This window comes from Dermacentor albipictus, chromosome 2 (assembly GCF_038994185.2).
Source record: "Dermacentor albipictus isolate Rhodes 1998 colony chromosome 2, USDA_Dalb.pri_finalv2, whole genome shotgun sequence".
NCBI classification, from domain to species: Eukaryota; Metazoa; Arthropoda; class Arachnida; order Ixodida; family Ixodidae; genus Dermacentor; species Dermacentor albipictus.
Window position 1 is genome coordinate 74,771,317 of NC_091822.1, and position 18,523 is coordinate 74,789,839.

The 18,523-nt window shown below is 44.0% G+C and overlaps 2 pseudogenes; both read right to left on the reverse strand.

Moving 5' to 3' along the window:
* Positions 1-16,853: 16,853 nt before the first annotated feature.
* LOC135913134 (U2 spliceosomal RNA) lies at positions 16,854-17,003 on the reverse strand (annotated as a pseudogene).
* Positions 17,004-17,893: 890 nt separating this feature from the next.
* Positions 17,894-18,066, reverse strand: LOC135913135 (U2 spliceosomal RNA; annotated as a pseudogene).
* Positions 18,067-18,523: the final 457 nt, after the last annotated feature.

Genomic DNA, 18,523 nt, shown 5'->3' on the forward strand with positions numbered 1-18,523 from the left:
CAATGACCAATTGACGATGCTCCGCAATGCGACAACTCTTACATTGCCTTGTATTACCGCGACGGTGTTACGGTTCCCATGTCGCAGAACATGCGTCGTCGGCGTCCCGCGTCCTGCGTCGACTGTTCTTTCGCGAAAAATCGTTCCGAACCACGCGTACCCAAGCACGTGGGCCCTCCAATATCGGAAAACGTACACTGTTAGCCCCCTACCCAAAAACATGGACCCAAACCTCCACACGGCGCGAAGGGACGCAAGGGCGAAATACGTCGAAAAGTACCTGGCCACAAAAACACAACAGTATACACAGATGCTGCAGTATACGCCAAGCAAAGAGGCACAGACATAGTAAAGACAGCTGCGATAGTAATAAGCCAGGACTACAAAGAGATCAGCAGCGCGTCAATGAAGGACTGCTCGGCAACAGAAGCTGAGGAAATAGCCGTAGCTCTAGCGGCAGTGGAGGGCTACCGATCCGAAAAGTCTTTAACAATACTCACCGACTCGCAAACTACGTGTCGGAATTACATGAACGGCAGAATAGGACGCAGAGCGCTTCACATCCTCCGCTCCTGCAGGGCTAACAACAAAGTCAGGCATACAATTTTCTGGGTACCGGGACACGCTGGAATAGAAGGGAACCTAAGGGCGGACAAGGCAGCTCGAGAGCACACAAACCGAGCGGCCACAAGCACCAACCCTGAGGAAGCCATACCAGTCAACCCAAGCTACTCAGACATTTTGAATTACTATAAGGGGGTCCGAATCAAATGCCCTCCACCCGACAACAGCCTAAATCAGCATGAAGCAACCTCTTGGAGGAGGCTGCAAACAGGAACATATCCAAACCTAAACACACTAAGCAAGATGTTTTCCACCCAGTATAGAGACATTTGCCCCTGGTGCGGCGCCAAGCCCACCTTATATCACATTACATGGGAATGCGTTCAGAATCAACAATTCCTTCAAATAAAAGACCCGAGTGCGGAGCAGTGGGAGAGGGTGCTCCCCAGCAGCGACCCGAAAGTCCAGCATGGACTAGTAAGGCACCCTCGCCGAGTAGCCACCCTCAGTGGTGCCCTGGAATAGGGGCGTCGACCCTGCGCAGATGGGGAAGAAGACCGTGAAGATGGCCGACCACATCTGCCACCGCTAATTTCTACCTAATTAGAGCAAATAAAGTTTTCCTCCTCCTTCTCCGTGTAGCGCAGAGCCGTTACTGAACTAATTGATTTTCACAAAGTAAAATGCGTCAGAAAAATTGTAAAGTACGACTTACACGCATCCTACGGACATGATAGCGTCGGATTGTAATTGGTATATACGAGAAAACATAATTCTGTTACGCGGAAACGTAAACCCAAAACCCTTTTCCAGCGTTTCTACCGGCCATTAAAAGAGCGGCGCGCCCGGTTCCTTGCAACACCTCCAGATGGCGCTCGCCTCCGCACATCCACGGCCCTCGCAAGAGGCCGCGTGCATAGCTTTCGCCGACAGCGCTTCCCGGTAAACGATGCGGTTACATAAGCTGCAGTTACCGGGAAGCGTGAGAAGCAGTCAATGATTTTTCAATGTCATCGCGTTCCACTCTTAAAGGCGAAGCTTGAGCGTCCTCCAAATGTTTTCTTCATTTCTTCTTGCCTATTTTAAATGAACCGGGCCGCTTCATGGCCAATGCCCCATTGTGGTTATGTTCCGTAGTACGTAAGCCATCATCATCATCAACTACACGCGACGATCATCACAAAGACCTGATAGGCGTTGACACGATAGAAGTATACGTGCCATGGTGAGCCTAATAGTTGGGAAAACAGGCGTAGAAAGGTTTTAAAAAATTTCACCGACGATTATGATACTCCCCGATGCGAAACTTGAGCGCAGCTCTATACGTGTTTTCATCGCGATATATTGGCTGGCGTGGACACTCTGTCTCGTGCGGCGCGTTGTAAACGAAGACAAGTCTGGCGCCACTGCCTCGCTAATTGGGCGATCGCGTAAGGCAGCTCGTGGGTGACGCGTGGGCGCGATTCACAGTTTGTTTGAATGTGATATGCTTGAATATGCATGTATCCTAAATATGCCTGTTGTTTTAGTGGAAGATTTAAGTATTAATATTTTTACAAGCAGCTCCCCACGGAGTTTTCTTTATGAAGCCATTGATACGTTTCACTGCACCAATGTTATCCAGTCACCAACAAGAATAACCTTAGAGAGAGACACGTTAATCGATCTGCGTGTCACAAACCATGAGTTGTCTAGTGTTCTATCTAGCGTACTCACATTTCATTTAAGCGACCACCTACCTATTTTCTGCTTTTTTTACGCGGTTAATAAGAAAACGAAAAACATTGCCAGCTCAACAAATCGTACACCGAAGTTTCAATCAAGATAATCTGGCTACGTTTAGATATATGATAGAAAGCATTGAATGGAGCGACCTTTACAATGAGAAAATTCTTAGTATAGCGTACAATATCTTCCTTGAATTAGTAAATAGCAAGCAAATATGATAGTGCATTTCCATTGTTAGTAAAAAAAAACCTACAAACAGTCTCGAAAGCGGTGGGTAACAAGGGAGTTGTATAAACGAATTGTAGCACGTGACAAACTTTTTGAGAAATTCGTCCAATTAAAAGACCCAGTCATACTTAAGGAATATAAAAAATAAGAAATAAGTTAGGTGCTGATATAAAAGAAAGCTCGGAAAGAATACAAGAATAAATTTGCCGCAGTTTCAAACTGTCCTAAGAAAATCTGGAATTGCCTTAGAGACCTTATGGGAAGGGCTACTTGTCATGTTCCTAACACATTAACACTCAACAATGTTGACTACAGTGGCGTTGTCTTGGCAGGTAAATTAAATGCGCATTTCTTATCCTCTGGTGAACCGATCCAAAAACAAGATAGAAAGCATGAAATTAATCAATGCATTGCCTCTCCAGTTGTAAGTTCTATATTCTTAAAGCCGTGCAGTGAACATGAAGTGTTGACGTTCCTTCGAAACCTAGATAAATCCACTGCGGCTGTAGCAGACGAAATTAAGGCCGGACCCATTATTGCTGTTGTCGATCTAATCAGCTCGCCACTACAGCATATTTGTAATGATGCTTTAGACCAAGATGTTTTTCCAGACGGTATGAAAATGGCAAGGAGTGGTTATTTTGCACAAAGGTGGCCCAAATGACAACATAAATAAGTATAGGCCTATATCTGTCCTTCGTTCGTTTTCTAAACTACGGGAATGTTTGATAAAACAAACACTATGCAAGTTTTTTGACACCAGACAAATTCTTGCGAAAGAGCAGTTGGGGTTTCGGGAGAGGAAGTCAACTGAAATGGCTCAGTATAACGGAAAATATACCTTCTAATATGGATGAGAAACGATTCACAGTCCGACTTTCTTAGATTTCCAAAAGGCACTTGATTCTATTAAACATGATATTTTATTTGATAAGCTACCGTTTTATAGCATTTGAGAAGTTGCCTTAAGTCTGATTCGGAGTTGTCTCTTCGGTCGCGTGCAGTACACGTTTGATTGGCCATCAGTCACAAATGGAACAGTTAATATATGGTGTACCACAACGGTCTATTCTAGGTCCAATATCCTTTATTATCTATATCAGTGATATAATAGCCATCCCTAGGACTCCTGCAATAATTCTTCATGCAGATGATACCAGTGTATTTTTTTCTGGTATGCATCTCGATGACATATGTCGCAATGGTTATCCCTATGGTTGAATATAAATAAACTCGAACTAAATGTCAATAAAACAAAGGTTATTGTATTTAAAGCACACAACAAGCCTGATGATTCTGAATTTCAACTTACATTTGAAAGCAATGTAATTGAACGTGTTTCATTTTACAAGTTTTTAGGTGTCCTTTTTGAAGAACACTTGAGTTGGTCGCAGCACACTAATAACGTTCATACCAACGTATAGAGGTCACTCTGTGTGCTCTACAAGATTGGAAACCTTGTTCCTAAATGGCTGAAATGGCAGTTATATTACACTATAATATTCATTCACATCTTCACTATTGCATAATGATTTGGGGGTCTACAACCAAAACTAATCTTATGAGCTTGATAGAATTACAGAAAAAAGCGATACGATATATCGAAAATCTCTCGTTCAACGACCATACAGGTTTGCACTTTTTCGAACACTCTGTTCTAAATGTGAATCAATTATATGAGTTGAAATTGCTTTCTTACGTATATAAGGAAATCAAGCTCGTTCCTTTAAATACCTTGAATTGCACTCTAGTAGTAATGTGCCTTACAAATTGCTTTCATACTTAATTCCCACTCGTCTCAACAGACATATACAGGTCATAGAAATTGTTTAGAAATGCGTGTCCCTAACTCTTTAAAAAAGAATGTTAAAGCTTACCTCCTTTTCTGTCCTAATGATACCAAATACATAATCTTTTATGATCCTGAGGTTCCTTATTTGTACGAATTTTCCTTTACGATTGCAAAAGTTTGTACCTTGTTCAGCTATTTACTTTGCATAAAACTGTGTTCTGTATGTAACGACAGTGTATTATGTTCTTGTTTCTGTTGCTACATGCTCCGAGTGTGTGCATTCGGGTGCTGGGGTCCCGTCAGGCAGAGCACATCTGCCTTCGGCCCTTGTATCCGAGACCTTGTTGTCTGAAATAAATAAAGATTATTATTATTATTATTATTATTATTATTATTATTATTATTATTATTATTATTATTATTATTATTATTATTATTATTATTATTATTATTATTATTATTATTATTTAGTTCATGCACTTCAGGTGTCACGCGGCGTCCGCCACAGTGGTTACCGACGCGTATGCGTCCGCTCTCAGAGCAGCATTTAAATGAAAGATTGACGTTATCCAAACTACATAGTTCAATTTTTGTTCCAGGCACTCATTTGCGAGACGTCAGAGGTCTGCCGTAATTAGACCTGTCTATCGCATCTTGGTGCGCAATACCTGGCGTCTTGTGTGTACTACATGCTGCTGCATGCGCGACGTTTTACTATACCAGGACGTGAAGTCGTTCAGAGCTATTTATGGGGCTGGCTATCAAGTCCCGCAAGGATGCAAGAAACAAAAGCAGCGTTTCTTCGGGTGCCTTTCAGATTTCTTAGCTCCTTGTCTCCGATGGTTATACGCACTTGACTTGTGCAGATACACTAATGCGGCTTCGAGAATGATTGATAAGTATGCATTTTTACCGCAGCGGAGTTCTTGTTCTCCAGCCAAATTTGAGATTAACTTGAAGGAGAAAAACACATGTTGAGCGAGCAGCCACTTGAGATTTTCCTAATAGCTTATCTCAATGGTAGAGAATAAAGTGGCATGTGTATATTGGTGGCTAGAGCGTGATAAACATTCTGATGCATAATCTGGACGCATTTTTGGTGCGCCATGCTCTATCCGAGAACGTATAATGATTTTTTGTGTATTTCATGTCCAGATTTTAGTAACGTTCTCGTCCAGGTTGTCCCAACCCTATGTATTATTATACATGCAGATGGCATCTCTGACCAGCAGAGAAACCAATATACATCTTTCAGTACTGTCATCTCTTAAGGATTTCCGTACGCAAGTTTGACAACTCGTTGAGTGGCTGGTCGTTCTAGCTGCTTTTGCAAGCTTCGTCTGCCCGACCAGCAAATCCAGCAATTCGGGTGCATCACTAGCTATGTTTGCATACCCCAGTAAGACGCACGAATAAAATTTGTCAGCGTAGATGTCAGTATTTTATTTCACATTTGTACACGTCTAATGTTCGCACACGCACAATCGAGGAAAAATTCAAGGCATTCCGGTGCAGACATTCTTCAATTCCACCGTGCGATGCACCAGCATAAAATACTCTCCGAGACCACTTACCTTGTTCGGGGCAGCCTGGTACTTCTCGACAGGTGTCCGAAACTGATCTTGTGCCTTCTCTCTATTGCATTTCAAGCTTGCTTTGCAAGTACGTCTCTCTAGGTCAAACTCACGGAACATAATCGGAAGCCACGCAAATGCATGTAGATAAATTTTAAGTATACAACAGAAGAACAAGAAGCTGTAAGCGCAAACGCATGGCGGCTCTTGTCTTGCAACGAACATATCTCACGTGCCACCGCTTCGGCTTCAGCCAATGTGCGACGTCTTGCCTATTTCGATTGCACTGCCAGGCAACCCAAGCGTTGCTCGGCAAAAGACTTACTGCATACTGGAGTAACAACCACATGAGGCACCAGTGGAGTAGACAGGGTGTGGCACACCAGACACGTGCCACCTACGATCCCCCCCCCCCCTAATTGTTGTGCTGATATGCAGCCTGCCCAGCACCCCCTCGCCCTAAAGCCCCTACCTTGCCCCACCTCCCATTCCCCGACCTCGGTCAACTGCATGTCCTCCCTCCCCGTTGAAGATTTCTCGCTACGCCACTGAGGCTACAGACAATGAGTCCAAAAAGAAAGAAAACTAGACAAATAAAACGCATCACTTTTTTTTCTTTTTTCTTTTCTTTCATTTATATATATATATATATATATATATATATATATATATATATATAGAGAGAGAGAGAGAGAGAGAGAGAGAGAGAGGGGGGGGGGGGGGGGGGGCGGTCGCTCGCTCGCCTTCGTATTGCCATGCCGGGCCCGAACGAATTGCTGGCAGAAGCAGACTTGGGAAGAGCGAAAGGACAACGTCTAGTTGACGTCGATCATACGTTGTCGCGCTCCAGCGTCGGCTCTCACAATAAACTACGCGTATACGATTCATAGCACCCCGTTGTCAGCCCCAACTCGGCCAGGAAGGCATTGTCTTTGATCGACTCCAACGAAAGGTAGAACCGTGTTCCAACTTCTCGAAGGTTTTTTCCAGCTCATCAAGCTTCTGGCTATACTATAAAGTGAAGCGTAATATACTAGCACAGCTCAACGTCGTTCGATCCTGAATGACGCTTTAGGTGCCATCGTGCGCAGCAACCTCTTCCCTCTTTCTTTCCCTCTTCCCCTTCCCCCAATGCCGAGTAGCTGGCTAGAGGAATATACCTCAGGCCGACCTCTCGGCATTTCGTGTCATTAAACTTCTTTCTCTCTCTCTCTCTCTCTCTCTTCGCCGAATTACTCGTGCCTGTTCGGCAGCTCTTCTCAAAATATTTCAGAAACAACGAGTCGCGCAGATTATTTGCGGCGTTGACAAAGCGGTCAATTGGCGGTGTATGCCTTCTCGCGTGTTTTTGCTCATAAATATGCCGACGGCCTAGAATAACTGCTGCGTACACTGCTGACATCCAAAGTTATGCTGAAACGTTCCCTTACCTGCCCCGTAGAAAAACTTCTAATACATCGTAAGAGGTAAAATGCCCTCCCGAGAGCTTTCTAGCAAGCTATCTTTTCTTCTTTTCTTTTCTTTAAAGAAAGGTTCAGTAGTAGCCGAGATAGAAGGAAATAACATGTCAACGGAATTGGTGTAAGGAGGGGAGTACACGTTTCCTGCACCACAGACTCCCTCCGGTGAAGATTATGAGACGTCTCGGGGCAGTGTCACGAGCCACCACGCTCCCGCATAATATCGAGGCTCTTCTGAGTAGCTTTTATGACCTTGTTGCCTATAATAAGCGCACGATTGAAATATTCCGCGGCCCTGTACCAATCCTTATTCAACATCACTCAGGTTCTTCTCTACTTTTGCGCTCCAATCTTCGCTACGTGTCTTCTTGTGCTTACCGCACCAACGTCCATCCCCTCGCTAGTGACTTACTCTAAATTCCGGGGTACCCAGAGCTTCAGGGAGACTGTCCGCGCTTTTATCCACTTCTCTATGTATATTTACTCTGACACTTTAACAACTGAACTGTATCCGCAGTATTTTGTTAATCTTGTTGCGTTAAACAACTTGGCGATCTTAGCCTGTCGTAGCCTCAGAAAGGAGCACACTGTACGTTCAGTTATTGTAGCACACTTCCAGATCTCTTTCTTCTGTACGTTCATGGTATTATAATTTTCTCTTGCCACTTCCGCATCCATGCCTGTATTTAAACTTCCTGCTCCCTTTTTGCCTCACACCACTCGACACTGTGGCCTGCCTATCATCTGGAAAGTTTTCTCATTCGTTACCGCCCTTGGGAATCCGCATTCTGTCTGTACATGTACTTAAATGCCCTTGCTGCCCATCTGCTGCCCTCCTTGTATGTCTCGGTTCCCCCTCACAAGATATTTTACTCTGCGCTTCCCCTACCTCAGAAGATGCGCATTTCATATCCCTGGAGAGAAAAAAAAATCATGCGATCCATAACCTCTAGCTATACCAAATAAGACTACACGAAGACGCGACGTTCCCATATACAAGCGTGCATCAAAAGCGTGGCAGTTTGGGCGAGTTGGTATGTCATGACTGTTTTAGGCTTGTAGCGCAGCTCGGAAGAGCAAAAAAAGGAATAAGGTAGGGGTAATCAAAGGGAACGGGAAACAGAGTGAGCGCTAACTTCCAACTGACAGTTTATTTCGTGACACAAGACTACTTATACACTCGGCAAACCATATGACATCAGGAGATAACAAAGACATGAAGCAACAAAACCGATAGTGACCAAGTGGTAACATTCAGACAGCCTGTGGCTGCAGTCGGAGATACGCCAATTCAGTGTTTGATAATGATAATGAAGGTTAGCGCTCACTCTGTTTCCCGTTCCCTTTGATTACCCCTACCTTATTCCTTTTTTTGCTCTTCCGAGCTGCGCTACAAGCCTAAAACAAGCGTGCATGTTTTCATACATCACAAGGAATTATTGAATATGGGAGTCGTGGGGGCATATGTTCCTCGATAGGCATGGGTCTCCTTGGTACCACTTCATTTGTCGTTTTTCCACGAGTTCCCAATGCTAATCTACCTAGTGGATTTTGCTTTGTTTCCAGCTCCGACTGTATTTCCGACAAACATATAGCACTGAATTTTCAAACCTAACACGCAGTATCATTGTGATCCTCTGATGAAGCCGAGAGTCTTAAGAAATCTAGTCTGTTCGGGAAGACCAACAGCGAAATACAGAGAGACGTCGACCTAGGTGGAAATACATTGTACTTGGCGCTTCCCTTATACCTCGAAAGTAGTTGTTTATTCATTGTGGACAATTTAGGCCCCTGTGTGGAAGCCAGAACGCCATCTTCTAAAAAAAAACAAAATGAAAAAGAAAGAAGCTGTTCATCTTTGTCGGCGGCTACTGTCGTTTTTCATCTCGCCGCCTTTTCAACTGTCTCTGTGCTTTCACGCATCTGCGGATGTTTTTGTTTCGTAAGCAATCGTTCTTAAACGTACGACACTTGCGTGAATCTACAAGGACTTTTAATAAATCGTTCCTCTTCCCCTGCATGAGTGATTGAATCATGGAATGGTTTGCCTGGGGAAGTTTTCAGTGAACGTGATCATCGAAAAATTTTGGACGCGATTTCTCCGCCCCCCAATGTAACGCACATCAAATGGCTTTTCTTTTTTAAGGTATAGTAAAAGCTTTCTGTTTAGGCCTAACCCAGGTAGTGACAGATTATACAAGAATCTGTGAGACTAAGTCATCAATACTTGATTTAATTTTTCTGTCAAATTCTTTAATACCACATCTAGAAATATGTAAAACGGAGGATGGTCTTTCGGACCATAATATGGTGCAAGCATTTCTAAACTTAGGACCTGTACCATACCCATGTGCTCTTCATGAAACATTTTTGAAGTTTTCCTCTGCCAATGATGTTGGTGTGTTAGACTTTTTAGAGCGTTCTTTCGATCATTTTGTTCATCTCGTTGAGTCAAATACTAGTACAGATAATTTATGGGACTACTACTTTGCAACGGTCATGGATTGTATTAAAAACTACATACCAAAGTGCTATAAAAGAATTAAAAGGAAAAATCCTTGGATTACAAGGGAAGTTATACATCTAAAGAGAAGATTAAGGCGAAAACGTGGGGACTGTTCGAGGAATCCAACCCCCGATAAGAAAATCTCAATTCAACACATGAGCCATGACCTGAAATGCCTTATAAAACAATCTAAAGACAAGTTTTATAATGTGACACTTACGAAGTTCCTTAAAGAGGCGCCGCAGAAGTTCTGGCGGTACGTCAACCCATCCACAAAACCATTATCCTCAGAATCCTGCAGTACTGCTGCAATGCAAGCTGATAATTTTAATGCTTACTTTGCATCCGTTTTTACTAAAGATAATGGTCATACACCTCATATAGCCTACACAGCTGCTAGACCACCCATTGCAGACATTGAAATCAATGAACAAGGCGTTTTAAATCTTCTCCTGAATATTGATGTTAAGAAGAGCCCTGGTCCTGACGGCATTCCAAATGAATTTTACGTAGATATGCAGAATGGAACTCTAAATACCTAACTAAAATTTTTCAGTCCTCTGTTGATAGTGGTTGCTTCCCGGTAGCATGGAAACGCGCAAAAATCATACCTATACACAAAAGTGGCAGTACAGCAGAAGTGGCAAATTACAGACCAACTTCTATTACAAGCGCGTGTTCTAAGCTCCTTGAGCACATTGTTAATAAACAATTAGTTTCTTACTTGGACAAATACAACTTGTTTTTTCCTGGACAGCACGGTTTCCGAAAACGGCTTTCAACAACTACCCAACTCATTGAAATTGTACATGACCTCTCTGAAACGTTAAACTCCCGTGGTCAAACAGACATAATCTTCCTCGACTTTGCGAAAGCATTCGACAAAGTGTCCCATCCGAAGTTAATCATAAAAATTGATTCTGTATTTCAGAGCCCCGTAATCACTCAGTGGTTTTCATCTTACCTTTCTTCTAGAGAACAATACGTTGAATTCGGGGGGTGCACATCACGCCCTTCCTGTGTTGTGTCCGGAGTTCCGCAAGGAAGTGTCCTAGGTCCTCTTTTATTTCTGATCTTTATAAATGACTTGCCCAGTAATATTAGTGTCCCTGTCAGACTGTTTGTTGATGATTGTGTGATGTATAATAAAATTCGGGATAGTAATGATCAGGCCAATTTACAGTCTAGTTTGCAAATAATTAAAAAATGGTGTGACGACTGGCAGATGGAACTAAACGCAGCTAAGTCTGTTGTTATGTCCATAACGAGAAAGAAAAAAATTTTGCGTTACCCTTACAATATAAATAGTATAACTATTAGGAGAGTCGATAAACATAAGTATCTAGGAGTAACGTTCACTTCTGACCTCAGATGGAATCAACACATTGACGCTGTATGTGGTAAGGCCAGCAAAGCGCTCTGGAGCCTAAGACGGAATATAAGTGCGTCGACACCTGAGGTCAAACTTTTAGCCTATAAATCGTTAATACGTCCTATCTTGGAGTATGCTAAAGATGTATGGGATCCCTACACTAAATCCAACCAACAAAAGATTGACAGAATCCAGAGGTTAGCATCAAGGTTCATATTTAACAAGTATCGCTACTGCCAATCCCCCACTGAACTTTGTAAGCTTGCCGACTTACCTCCGCTAGACTTACGTACCAAGTATGAGCGACTGAAACTAATCTACCTTATCATTAATGGTCACTTGCTTGTCGACAAACACAACTTCTTCAAAATCTCGACAAATGAAACATCCAGACATCGTCATAGCCAGTACATCACACCCCCTCAGGTCAGAAATGACTGTTTCAAGTACAGCTTTGTCCCGAGAGGCATTGCGGAATGGAATGCGCTCCCCGACTCTGTCATGTCGGCCTCATGCGTTGAGGAGTTTTTGCAATGTGTACACGTTATTCTTTTTGCCGCTAACTAATATGTAACTTTGTCAAAGGTGTATCTGTTCATTTTGTTTCTTATTTTGGGGGGGAAGCTTGTAAGGTGCATAAAATCCAAACCGATTCGCGTCCCTGCTGAAATGTCTGCTGCTGTTCATTTACTTGCTTTTGTTGTCATACTGTATCCTTGTATGTGTTTGTATTTTCCACTCCTGTAAAGGCCCTTCATGGGCTGACAGTATTATTAAATAATTAAATAATAAAATAATAATAAAAAGATTATGATGACGACGACGAAGACGACGAAAAGTCCATACAAAAGGCACGCTGCGTTTACTGACAACTGATTTATTTTTGCGACCAACCAATAAGTGAGCCGGACAGGTTCGTCGTTAAGGCATGAAGGGCCACGGGGCGGTCACGCCCAACAATGCATGCGCGCGGAATGCCGCGTGCCTCTTTTTATGCCTTCGACGAAGCTTTCCAGCGTGCTTAAAGGTTTGCCTCTCGCAATAATAATAATAATAATAATAATAATAATAATAATAATAATAATAATAATAATAATAATAATAATAATAATAATAATAATAATAATAATAATAATAATAATAGATCAGTTGTCAATCACCGCAGCGTGCCGCATATCTACGTTCGGTTATGCCATCCTCGTTCTTGACTGACAACTGGCCAGAACGTGTTGCAAAACGTTGACGGAAATGAAGTGACCACGATCTACAGTGACAAAATCCAGCACGCCGCTCGCGATTAAAGTAGGAATCATAATTTTTTTTTTTTAATTGGCAAAGACAGTATCAGAAAACCAGCAAGTGGAGCGAAGTTGGCAGTGAAGCCATGGTACTTGGGATGTACAGTACATATGAGTTTACTGTACATAAGCCGGCTCTTACTACCCACCGCATAAACGTATTGCTTAAAATTGCAGTTAGCACGTTATTACGCTTCCTGCGCTTTATCTTACGCGTGTCGCGAAGTGAAAGTGCGCGCGTTAACACGAGTGCCGCTCGCGTCCCCAAACGCAAAGCGGCGCACACGATCGCACGCGCGCGAAATTCTGAGCCCAGAAATGCAAGCCAATCAAACTTTGTTCCAGCTCGCTCAGGCCTTCGAGAGACGACATGCTTGGGAAATCGAAAGTCCATATACGTTGCTACGGCAACACGTACGCTGCACTGCGTATCACCTGTAAAAGCGTCCCCAGTGAAAGAAAGACAAAAAGAAAGAAAAGAGAACTGCTCAGACGAGTTGGAAATTTCCAGTTGGAACAAATGATATACTTCCTATTCTGTTTTGACAACACTCATTGAGAAAATCCAACAGGTCCAATTGGACCAATTCGATTTTTTTAAATACAATGGGACCCAATTGGTCTCATCGAAGCGCCATAGCTCCCATTGGGCAGTTGGTTCCAACTGGACATCCAGTTGGTTCCAGTCCAGTTGGTTCCAGCTGGACATCCCTGGAGTTTGATATATCAATTGGTCCCAAGTGAACCCAATTGGAAGTCGCTAGATGAGTAATCTCGCGAAACAACAAAACATCGGTGATGAAATTAATAAGAGTACAATTATAATTCGAGTTGTCAAATAAAAGATCTTAGTATTTCGGAGGGATCAATGGAGAGAAGCATTTGTTTTTCTCTCAAGTTAAAAATATCTCTTGAAATTTCGCCAATTTCTCATGAACCACTGGCACGCCTGGTGAACCAAATTTTGCTTACATATATGAACCGCCTAAGATGTACCTCTTATAGTGAAGTGTTGAATGGTGCGTATACGAACGAATTCCCGTAGTGTGCTCATGCAACGAGTATACTTCTTGCAACGAGTGTCAAGTATATCCGTGTCATACCCAAGATTAGGTTAGGCCCATCTAGGCGTTTTTTTTCTTTTCCTCTGTTTTTTATGTTCAACGAGTTGAGTCCCACTGGACTCAATGTTTTCTTTTTCAGAAAACTTAACCTAGCGTAGCCAACACACACACACACACACACACAAACACACACACACACACACACACACACACACACACACACACACACACACACACACACACACACACACACACACACACACACAAACACGCGCGCGCGCGCACCTTTCACGTGTTAATCACAAAACCTGTTGGACAGGAAACCACAAAGGCATGTAGCTATTATTGTAGAAATAATTAAACTTTGGAAAACACGAATTGCAGTAACATCGGCTCGTTAAACAGAATAATACTTTCTCAGAGCTGCGACGGCACTTGTCTGCCTACCACCAATGTCGGCATCGCTCTTTCCAGCGAACGACTGCATCCTCACTGCAGGTGAGGATGCAGTCTGGCCTGGTGAGGATACACTCTGGCCTGTGAGCTTTCGAATGCATTAAAAAAAATTGGTGCCATAAAGATTGGTTGTCAGCCCATTTCGGCACTAGACAATGCCTTAACATTAAAAGGAGACTAGAAAAGAAACACGACAGTTTGTGTCCCTTTTTAGTGTACTTTATATGCTTTTATTTTAATAATCAATACTATACAATGTAATTTTGTGACCATTTTATTTAAAGACATTCTTTCCGTTATTCTCACAGTAGATTGATTCACGGAAAATAGAAGTCCAAGTTCCGATTTTATAATTTCCTGCCGAAACACCATTGCCATGTGACCTCACAGATTTCAAAGTACTTTAAAATGTATTTGAGTCGTTGTAGCTCACTAAAAGTTTTCGAGACTTGTCGAGTTCAGTCTTTGGATCGCTTATCATACAATGCAGGCCACGTTAACCGATAACTAGGCCACGATAACCGATAACCGATCACGTTAACCGATAACGCCGTAAACATCTGTGACGTCACCGTGGGCTGGTGCGGGAACTTCGAGATGGTGTAGGAACAGGTATTTCCTTCTTGTGTCTTTTTTGCCTTACCAAGCCTCTTGACAGCAAGAAGTTGTTTGTATATCATTAAAGTGTAACTAACTAAAACACCTGGAACATGTTTCTCTCGTTAGTAACAGGTTCCAACAATGTTTGGCGATCGCACTTCATCGCTTGGACTCTAATCCTACATCGGGCGCTTCATAAATCTTTTAGACAGAATTTTTCAACATCGCCTGAGGCAGATAGTACAGTTATAGTCCTTGAACTGTATTTCTCGAAGAGGCAGTCGCTACATGCGTGAGAAATTCAGATAGCCGACTAAACAACAAAATTTCACTAATTTTGTTTCAACGAATTACTTTAAGGCACATATTGCAATTTTCAAATCGTAGCCGGCGAGTAATTCGCAAGGTGCATCCACCTGGAGCGAATTGCCAGGGTGGAACTCGCTTTGAGATACTCATCCCCAAATAGTGCAACGAAATCCATGCCGTTCCAGTTATTTGTACTGCAACTATATGGACACTGAGGCACATTTCTGCCGTCGTCGCGATGTTTCGCACAAAGACCAAGGGCGATAACATCGTCGCCGCGCGCCGTTTGCTGCATGTGCGAGGGTGAGCCAACGAAGGTGGCTCAATCTTGCGCGCGCAAGGGAGGAAAGCGGGGAGGAAAGCGCGCCGTCTTCTGTCGCGTGCTAGGCACCGGGGGGGAGGGGGGGAAGGGGGCGTGCTACACCGGAGGCGGCTGTGTATGGCGCGGCCGCGCGGACTTTCAAAGCGATCTGCGACGAGGACAGAGTTCGCCGAGTGCTGATAGCTTCGTGCGCGCTATGTTGTCTCCGCTTAGTTTGCGTTGCGGCGAGAGGCAGCGCGAAGGTCAATTCGCTCGCTGCTGCTGCCGCGCTTCCTCACTCCAACGTTTTGACAGCGAGTGCGCGCGGTCATCGAGTGGGATGTGCACACGTCTGCTCGTATGCGCGTAACACCATGCTTGTTAATTAGTAAGCAAGTGCTTACAAGTTTATACGGCCGATAAAACTACTATTCTTACTTCGCATTGCTGTCTACTAATTTGCCACCGCAATCGATGCTTCGCCTTTCTGGAGAAACTGTGACTTTTTTTTTGCTTCGACGCATAAAATGGCACATTGTTAAAAATAATTCCACCACTAACCATCTCAGTATGACTATAAACATTCAAGGAGTATTGAGACAAAATTTTGAAGTAGAGATAACGTACGAGGTGGGTTTACGTGGGCTCGCACATATCGTCTGCAAAGTATCAACGGCGAATACAACTTAAAACATATTTAAAATCAATTTTAAAGTACCTGCACGCAGCCAACCGCAAAACGCAGCACGTCGCGACGAAAACGCTACGTCACGAATTTTCGTTGGCTGTCGTGCTGCTTACACGTGCTCTTCCTCTCATTTGTTGCTTGTAGCGGGACGCTCTCCATGTCGCTGAAATTGCACAATTAAGCGGCAATTTCTGACGTGCCCGCAGATTTCCCGCACTATCAGCTTGACTTCCACTGAACGTGGCCGATGCGGGGGTTCTGGGGTTCGTCCTCGCTGTCGCCGGCCGAAATATCCGAGCCACTGCTTTTTTAGGTTGAATCGAAAGTGATAGGCCACGTCTAATACACGGCGGTGACACCTGCCTGCAGGAAATCGTCGCCGCTGGACGATGACGACGAGGACATCACGAAGTACGTGCAGGCGTAGCAGACGAACTAGCAACTCGAAGCTCGTGCGCCAGCGTGCGCGTCAGAGCATACGTCAGAAGTTTTCTTTTTTTTTCTTTTTTTGCAAACACGTGTCCAGCTGTGTTTACATTCCTTCTCCAGCCATCTCGTTGCTCTCCAAAACCGAATTGGACTGGCCGCTGGAAACAAGGCTCCAAATAATTACCAGTCGCGCTCTGAAGGAAATGAGGTTTCGTGCCGTGTTTACTGGGTCACTAGCTACTTATTAAAGCAGAAAAAAAAAACAGATCGAATTTGTTTGTGTCACTAATCCTTTAATGCGACGAGCATTGTAGAAATGAAGCGACACACTGTACTTCCACCACCGAAACTCGTCATGAATCGTGACGTGTACTGCACACGGGCTCCTCTTTCCCTCTGAACACGCTGAGCGGCGCCGCCTCGACGTACACGCGTCTGTACGCATATATATATATATATATATATATATATATATATATATATATATATATATATATATATATATATATATATATATATATATATATATATATATATATATATATACAAACACAGATTAATGACGCGCAGTTTCTATTCTGCCCAGCACGCGAGAAACTACACTTTGATCTTAGCCAAAAGGCCGAGAAGCGATTGCGCGAGAAACGAACTTTTTTTTGTAACTGAAGAGAGGAACATACCCAGTGACCGAAGTTGGCGCAAAAAAAAGTTCAGCAATCCAGTTCAAGGACGAATTGTGCCATCTGCCAAAAGCATATTTTTTTTTTTCATTTTATGTAGACTAACAAGTTGGAAGGCGATTCAACGTCTAAGTGACATCGATCTGAGACAATGCCTTCCTGACCGATTAGCGAGGGGGCGATGACAGGGCGGAGTCAGTGCCCACGACACTCTTGCTGCGTGACCGCTCGAGCACGAGTGCTCCTTTAACGCGACAGCGTGAAGTGCCCCGCGTCTTGATAGTCCGGTGTCGGCGTCGTCGTCCGTTAGAGAAAAATCATCCCGAACCACCTAGGCCCTCCGCGTGGCCCATAGACGTTAGTGAACTAATTGAACTTCTCGAAGTAAAATGCGTGAGAAAATTCGTAAAGCACGACTTACACACAGCCTGCAGGCACGATAGCGTCGGACTGCAATTTGAATACACGAGAAAACATAATTCTGCTACGCGGAAACTCAAACACGAGCACCTTTTCCAGCTGCCGTTTGAGGTTTGTCTTAGTAGCAGCTGAGCGCCCCGCTCGGTTCCTTGAAGTGCCATCCAGATGGCGCTCGCCTCCGAGCATCCGCGGCGCCAGCCGTGGAGAAAAAAAAAAACAGGCAAAAAGCTCGCCTTCGTGCATAGCGTTCGCCGCAAGCGTTTCCAGGAAAACATTGCGGTAAGCTGCAGTTGCCGGGAAGCATGGGTGGTCAGGTATCCTTGACTTCTACCGGGTTCCACTCTTAAAGGCGAAGCGGGTCCAAGTTTTACAGCGAAGCTGTTTATGGCTATGCTTCGTGCATTTTTTCTGTGCGCCTGCAAAAAAAACGTGTGCTGATCCCGGAAACAGTGCGATACCGGGCCAACACGCGGTGGAGGTGAAGCAGGCTGCAAACACTCCACGAACTTGCAAAAATAATTGTGCTTGGGGCCAAATTATCCGTATCAGATAAGGACAGATAAGGACAGAGATCAGATATCAGATAAGGACAGATACGACCCGCGTCAGCCACGTCCAAGTTCGCGTTGCCCTTTCTCTGTCTGCGTCACAAGCGCTTGCGTATCTACTTTCTCTGCGGTCTCTCGTGGTGGCGGTCCCGTCAAGACGTCACGCGTCTGTTACATCCGGCTCCTCGGGACGGCAGTCCCGTCGTCCACGCCAATGTATATAAAAATCGCGGTAAATCTGTTCGTACCTTTGTCTAAAATTCTGTGTCACCTGTGTCGTGTGCTACACAGCTTCGCTGGTCATCCACCTTCAGAGTGGAATGGCTCATGAATTTTCCGCTGCTTGTGTTCGTTATCGACCCAGTTTTAGACATGTATTACACACAGCAACAATCACAGACTTTTAAATTGCACCACTTTCGTGTTCGGCCCAAGGGACGTTAGAAACACACACAGTGGCGTAGCTAGGTCGTCTGGCACCCGGGGCCCATAGGTCTTCCGTCACC